General features: G+C 35.1%; 1 pseudogene; it reads left to right on the top strand.

The window, feature by feature from the left end:
* The window catches only part of LOC138156022 (S-phase kinase-associated protein 1 pseudogene), an 8859-nt pseudogene extending 2017 nt beyond the window's left edge, over positions 1-6842 (top strand).
* The last annotated feature ends 702 nt before the right edge of the window (positions 6843-7544 follow it).

The raw sequence follows: 7544 nt of genomic DNA, 5'->3' as shown, positions 1-7544 counted from the left end.
CTTCTTCTTCTTCTTCTTCTTCTTCTTCTTCTTCTTCTTCTTCTTCTCCTTCTCCTTCTTCTCCTTCTTCTCCTTCTTCTTCTCCTTCTTTTCCTTCTTCTCCTCTCTAGGTGTTCTTGGAACACAAATTGGAGAAAGGTTTTTTTCTAGACCAATGCTTCTTACATAGGGATTTGTGAACCTCTTGGGAGCTCATGACCATGGTCAAAGGATTTCACCCTAAAAATTCTTTAATGGTTCCTTAAAGATTGACTGATAGAGGATATTATGAGTAGTATATTGAATCCTCTTGAGTGTTTATAATACCTTTGTTGTTGTTATTAAAAAGGGTTAAAGTAACAAAAAAAATTGGGAAGAACTGATCTAGATCTTTATTTCCCTCACTGTTGTTTTAATGTCATTCTCTTAAAATTCAAGTTTTTTTTTTACTTGAATTGAGGTCAAGTTGCTTTCATCTATAGGAGAATTACTTCTTCAAGTTCTTGCATGCAGAAAAAAATATTTTTTTATTATTAGAAAATTGAATCAAATGACATTACACTGTCCCTCAGGAAAACAAACTGTACTTTGCAGGTAAAAACAATTGATCAGCAAGCTAGTGATATTACTTGTTTTTTTAAACATATCTCACCTCAAAACAGCAATACATATGTTAAATTTATAGTAATTAAAATGGCAGCAAGAAGATAAAAAAATGGAAAACATTTCTACATAGGAAAATATTTTTGATATAACAGTAGATTTCAGGTCTACAAAACACCTTTAACCAGACTATATACAAATCAGGTTGACAGGCTTGTGTTTTAAGTTTCCATAGTTGTACCTTCTGTCCTATCGTCTCGAAGCACTGATTCATTTTGAATACATCAAACTGGTTAAGAGGAACAGGAATCCTGCTGTTGAACTGACCACTGTATTCTCCTAGATATGTAACAGAAAAGTAGAACAACCTTGAGGGAAAGACCTCAAAGAAGTGTCAGTCAAAAAGAAAGGAGTTTCCATGCCTGAGGAAAAGGAGGATGGAAGCTCAGTTATAGTCTCCTTCTGAGACAGTTCTCTTTCAGAAAGGAACCTATTAATCCTAGACACTTCTCAACTCACGGAAATTGAGCGTGTTTAGAATTAGGGTTCTGGGCAAGAGAAAATATGTTCTGTAAAATCAGAAAGTGAAATGGCAAAAGAGTAAATAATCTAATACAAACTACTGGACTAAAATTAAAATAGGCAGGGGCAAGTCAAAGATTGAAGAGAAGATCATCTATAAACTCGGTCCCCAAAAGGACAAGCCAATTGTAAGTCTCATAAATGAGGAAGGAAAAATTCTAGAAAAGGATGTGCAGCTGTAAATAAATAGTTTATATTAAGAAAATTAAACATTTTGAATTTAGGAGTAAAAAAGTAGGTTCTGTGGGTCCCTCAGAAATAATGGAATAATAACAAGAAACTCCCAAATAATTCAAAATGGAAATAAAATCATTAAGGGAAAATTAGATTAGGCAAAAAAAAAAGAAGAAGAAAAAGGGATGCTTGAGAGCAAAATAAAAACTCCTTACAAAATTGTCTAGTCTCCAAAAAAAAAAAAGAAAGAAAACTCCAGATCTAAAATTGGGAAATATAGAATAAATCTTGGCAGAATAAAAGTTAAAATGAAAACTTTGAAAAATGTGTGAATTTTATAAATAATTGACTTTAACCAAGTCTTATCTATCTATTTATTTACTTATTTTAAAGCAATCGGGGTTAAGTAACTTGCTCAAGGAGATCTTATTTATTTTACATAGTGGGATTGTTATCTTTTGTTTTAATATCATTTTCACCTCCAAATATATCTCTCTTATCTATCTGAATAATCACCCCTCATAACAAAGAAGAAAGACAGAAACAGAGAGAATAACAATTCATAATTTCATAGTCATAGTGGAAGATGTGTCTTCTTTTAAACTGAAAGAACAATCCCTTTCTTGAACAAATCACCTTGGGGTGCACTCGGCAATGACAGTGACCATTTGTAGTAGAATAATTTGTCCATATCCTCAATTCTGGAAAGGTCTTTGGAATCTTGAGGAAATATAAGCATTGTCCTTTGAAATCCCTTCACTAGTGTCAGGCACTAAAAAATCCCAACAAAGTCTATACACCTCAATTCCTAATGGACTTCTAAATGCTGCCCAAAAAAAATCTCAAAAAGGTCATTCAGCATTGTTCTAACAATGCACAAATTAATAGTCTTCAGGGAACACCTAGGCCTACCAAGCTGGTTGACCTGGGGATTATCATTTCCAAATATTAACTTATAGAAATTTAACAAATTCTAGTTCAAAGTATGTATCACCTTCGAGGGATTGTTCGGACCTAGAAAACATTCACATTTGTCTCTTGTTGATTAATGTCTGCACTTTACTCTCTAATCATTTCCCGATCAGGAGGACACAACCTCCCCCACCCAATGTACACAGCCAGGAACATTGCTAGGAATACAGTGGACAAAGAGTGCAAGTCTTCTGTATTAAACACTTAACTGACGAGGGCTCCTTTCTCTCTATATTGTTCCTACTCTATTCCCTGAACTAATTCTAATAGCATTAACCATAAATAAAGGAGAATGTGCATTTCTTCTTCGCTTCTTGGGACAAAGATTGTACATCATAATTATCAGGTGAATGCCCTTATTATTTTCATTTATACAATTGTAATTTTCTAAATATTAATTTCTTGTTTCTACATGTTTTTACTTTATCATTATATATGTCCACCCAGATTAGATTTCTTATTCCCAAGATTTATTATTTCTTAAGGGTCAAGAGGTTTCTATTGCATTCATAACTCACAATGTTTCTGCCATTCTCACTATTGATGGGGCAACCACTTCATTCCCATTTCTTTCCTGTGTATTATTACATGTATACATATATGCAAATATGTGATATGTATATATACATGTATACACACACACACACACATATATATATATATATAATCTTCCTATATAATTTTATTTGACTTCTTTTTACTATGCCAGAAGTGGAATGTCTGGGCAAAAATAATATAAGGACACTTCTTGCATATTCTATATTGTTTTTTTTTATTTTTGCACCATTCCATACCTTAACTAATAGTATTTTTCTATGCCCATCTTTCTGAACTCTTCCAACATTGCTGAATCCCATAATTTATTTATCATCTATCTTACGATCATTTGTAATATTTGTTTAGGAATTCTTCCCTTAGTCGTGCTTAGGATAGGTACTTCCTTTCATTTGCCTTTATAATCATCATCATCAGCAGCAGCAGCACATCAGCAACAACAATAATATGCATCTTTTTATATTTTGTTTTTATATCTTTTGGAAGTTATTATATTATAAGGTTTTATGACATAAAGATCTCATGTCTTCCTGGCATTTTATTATCCCTCTGCTCCTGTGGCCCCTTCCCCTATTGATGAGTTCTTTTTAGAATCCCCATTTTAAGGAAGGATATATCCAAAGGACAACCATTATTTTGTTTCTTGGCTTTGATTTGAGCTCTGTAGACTTTACCTCATCCCCATATTACTTCCCCCACTTTTTATATATCTTCTCTCTATCTCCATGTTCTCATTAGAATATTAGCTCTGAGAAGACAGATATTATCTTTCTTTTGGCATATCTATATTCTCTCACTTGGCAAAGTGGGACATAGAAAATGCTTAAGAAATACTACTTGACTTTATATGAGTTGATTTTCACCCCTAAGAATGAGTTCTTCCCTGTTAGTAGGAATCAAATCTTGGGGTAGCTAGGTGGTGTAGTGGATAGAGCACTGGTCCTGGATTCAGGATGACCTGAGTTCAAATCCTTCCTCAGACAACTGATACTTACCAGCTGTGTGACCCTGGGCAAGTCACTTAACCCCACTTACTTTGCAAAAACACAACAGAAACAAATGGATCAGATTCATATTACAATCTCTCTTTGTGACTCCCTCTAGTTTTTGAAGAACTAAATTAAAATGAATCAAGTAATTGGTCAATCCAGGAATATGCTTTGCATATTCTGCCCATGATTATATTCTTATCAGTGAGGATAGGAAATTTTAAATGCCTTGGAAAATTATTACAGATTTATCAGTTTGGATTATCAGACAAATAGAAAATCCTTGGCACTCTTTTCTTTTTAGCTTCATATATATAAAGGATGCTTTAGCACTTATATGTTAGCACCTCCACTGGACATTCACACTTGCCTTAGATACCATGGAGGTCAATATTCTGTGGAAACCAGGTCTGTTTTTTAAACAAAAAGTTATTTTAGAACACTTTCTATTCTCAGTCTAAGGATTGCCCTTCAACTACAATAACACACGAAGACCTATTAAGTCATTTTGATGTACATCTGTAGGAGAGTTGTGAAAATTTTCAGGGTCCTTTTAGCTACTGTTCAAATAAGCCAGCTTAGCATAGAGGCAGACAGTTGACCTGCATTTTTTATCCACTCAAGAGTGTGAAACAAACCATCAGTAGGTGATGAACATATGTATCCAAGAATTCTGTGAATGATATGAGTGGAGAGAGAGACAGACAGACAGAGAGACAGACAGACAGAGACAGAGAGAGACAGAGAGAGCAAGAGAGAGAGACAGAGAGACAGAGAGAGAGACAGAGAGAGGGAGAGAGCAAGAGAGAGAGAGAGACAGAGAGCCAGAGAGACAGAGAGAGGGAGAGAGATGGAGAGAGAGAGACAGAAACAGAGAGTCAGAAACAGAGACGGAGACAGAGAGAGAGAGAGAGAGACAGAGAGAGAGAGAGAGAGAGAGAGACAGAGAGAGAGAGAGAGAGACAGAGAGACTTAATTTTGTATTTATCTTTGCATCATTGGCACCTAGCACATACAAGGCCCTTGATACATTCTTCTTGAATGATGGAATACAGATTAAAAAAATAGAAAGTGAATTGGTGGAACAGAGTAGATAAACAAAAATCAGAAGTAGTTGTGCTTAGTAGTCCAATATTTATTAAACTCAAGAACATAAGCCTAAGTAGATAATTCTTTCCCAAGTAGTTTACATTTCTGGGTTTATGGAACATTGGGTTCCCAAATCCAAATGCTTCCTATTTTTGCTTATCTAATGTCTTCCTCTGATCTATTCTTGTTCTTCCTTTTTTTTGGTATATATGTATAGCTACATACATACATATACTTTATTTATGTATACATATACACAGATACATTTTCACACATACATGCATATTAGGTCCAGGACCTAATTTGTCTTCCTGACTTCAGGTTCAGCATTCTATAAACTTTTCAACTTACTATCGATGTTTTCCATTGTCTACTTTGTTCTTTGTGTTCTGTGTCCTTTGGGTAGCAGTTGGTCATAGTTATGAAAGGCACAAATATCAATTGTCTTCTTTCTATTTTTTAAGATTTCACTCAGTAATTTTTATGTCAATAATTCATTTATTTGTAAATTATGGTACATGTGAAATTCAGGTCTAAATATTTTTGCCTTGTTTTATTTTTGCTCAATTACTTTCCTGTTTGCCCCATTCAAAATAAAATATATTCTTGGGTGTATTAAATTTTGATCTACTAAGTTCACTTGTTTCTCATTCTTGCTGGTCAGCTCTGTTCCACCAATCTACTTTTTAATTTTCTTTAAAATCAGTGTTGTAGTGATTTTGATGCTCCGTATTGTCTCAGGCCTTTCCTCCCTTATCACCTGCCCCTTAGCCCACCCAGTCTTTTCAGTTCTGCCAGGTTCCCCACAGGGTCCTTGGGGATCCTTCAATTAAGTTGCAGAGCTCTGATGGAGAGATATTTGAAGTTGTAGCAGCAAGCACCCTAGCATACCAAGGGTGGCTTTAGCATAGTTTCTTAGATCTGTTTTTTTTTAAAGGAAAGCAACTCAAAATGGATTAGCCACCTTACTTTAATCAGTCAAACATCAGAGAATATAAACAGAAGTTACAAGCAGACAAAGAGACAGGGCTTCCCACTGTCTGACTATTACAACCATACCTAGTTAGTCACCAGAGAGGGAAGCACTAACATCTGTGTTTTCAAAGCCATGGCTCAATGGCTGCCCAGAGTCTCATCTGGCCAAATCACACAACTCTTCCCAAAGTGAATCCCAAAGCAAAACCTCACATCAGGGTATATAAGAGCCTTCTATTGGTTCAGAGACCATCACAACCTTCATGACCCACTGCCCAATCAAAAAGTAAGAGAGTGTGGGCATTCCTGAAAAGCAAGCCCCTCTCTACAGGCTCCAGGTGAGCACATTCAGCCCATTAGGGGGAAGAGCATATTATTAAATCAAGGAAGGTTCTCAGAGTCACTTAAGCCTATCAAAGAGTCAAGGGGCAGGGACGATCTTCAGATTCTCATTCCCATAACACAAGTTTATGTTGAAATTGAAAAATAGTCTGTAACTATCAAGACCTTGTTGAGAGTACTAGGAATGGACGATGAAGAAGATGATGATCCAGTTCCTTTACCAAATGTTAATTCAGTGATATTAAAAAAAAGGTAATTCAGTGTTTCACCCACCAGAAGGATGATCCTCCTCCTTCTGAGGATGATAAGAACAAAGAGAAGCAAACAGATGCTATTCCAGTCTGGGACCAAGGTTTCCTGAAAGTTGACCAAGCAAGCCTTTTTGAATTTATTCTGGCTGCAAACTACTTAGATATTAAAGATTTGCTTGATATCACATGTAAGACTGTTGCAAATATGATCAAGAGAAAATTCCAGGAGAGATTTGCAAAGCATTCAATATCAAGAGTGACTTTTTAGAAGAGGAAGAATCCCAGTTTTGCAAAGAGAAACAGTGGTGTGAAAAAAAGTGAAGTTTTGTGCCTGTTGAAAATGTAATATTATAAGGATCATTCCAAATAACTATTTGCACTCCCCTGTTTCTAATTGTTAATATTAGACAAAGGCATCAGCCAAATCATTATATTAGGGTATCAATCAGTCCCATTTCATGTGTAGTGTTTTCTGTTTTGGAGAACTTTGAATCTAATCCTATGACTGTTTTAACCAGTATAATAAAAAGTCCTTTTACTTTGGTCTGAATAAACCTCAAACTGTCTATAGGGAAAGTGACACTTTTGGCTTTCCTTTTCTTATTTTGTAAAGCAGTTTATTTAGTTGTTGTCCTGCTTTAAACTTTAGTTTTCTTGTTATCTGACTTGCCCTTTATGGCAATTGTAAATTGGCATTGATATTGTAAATAAAACCACTAGCAAAAGTTTTTCACAAGAGAATTAAGAAAAAAAATACCAGTTTTCATTTTTCCAAGAACAATTTATTGAGTCCACTGTGTGTTAGGTATTAATGATGCAAATAGAAAAGTGAGTCCGTCTCTGTCCTAAAAAGAGCTTCCATACTAATTAGAAAATGCAACACATATATGGGAGTGGTAGCCAGGAGAAGAGTTTTTGGTGTAGGGTAGTTATAGGGATTGTGAGCAGAATAATAGGATCGTAGATGACTGCTTTACAATTTAATTGGAGGTCTGGAAGTACAATTCATCCATTAGTGATAAGTTCTCTAAGA

Source organism: Petaurus breviceps, unplaced genomic scaffold, assembly GCF_028583685.1.
Source record: "Petaurus breviceps papuanus isolate PSGF00001 unplaced genomic scaffold, PetGlider_PUasm1.0 154, whole genome shotgun sequence".
NCBI lineage: Eukaryota > Metazoa > Chordata > Mammalia > Diprotodontia > Petauridae > Petaurus > Petaurus breviceps.
Note: the sequence above shows the minus strand (reverse complement) of the source record. Positions and strands in the feature narration are given on the sequence as shown.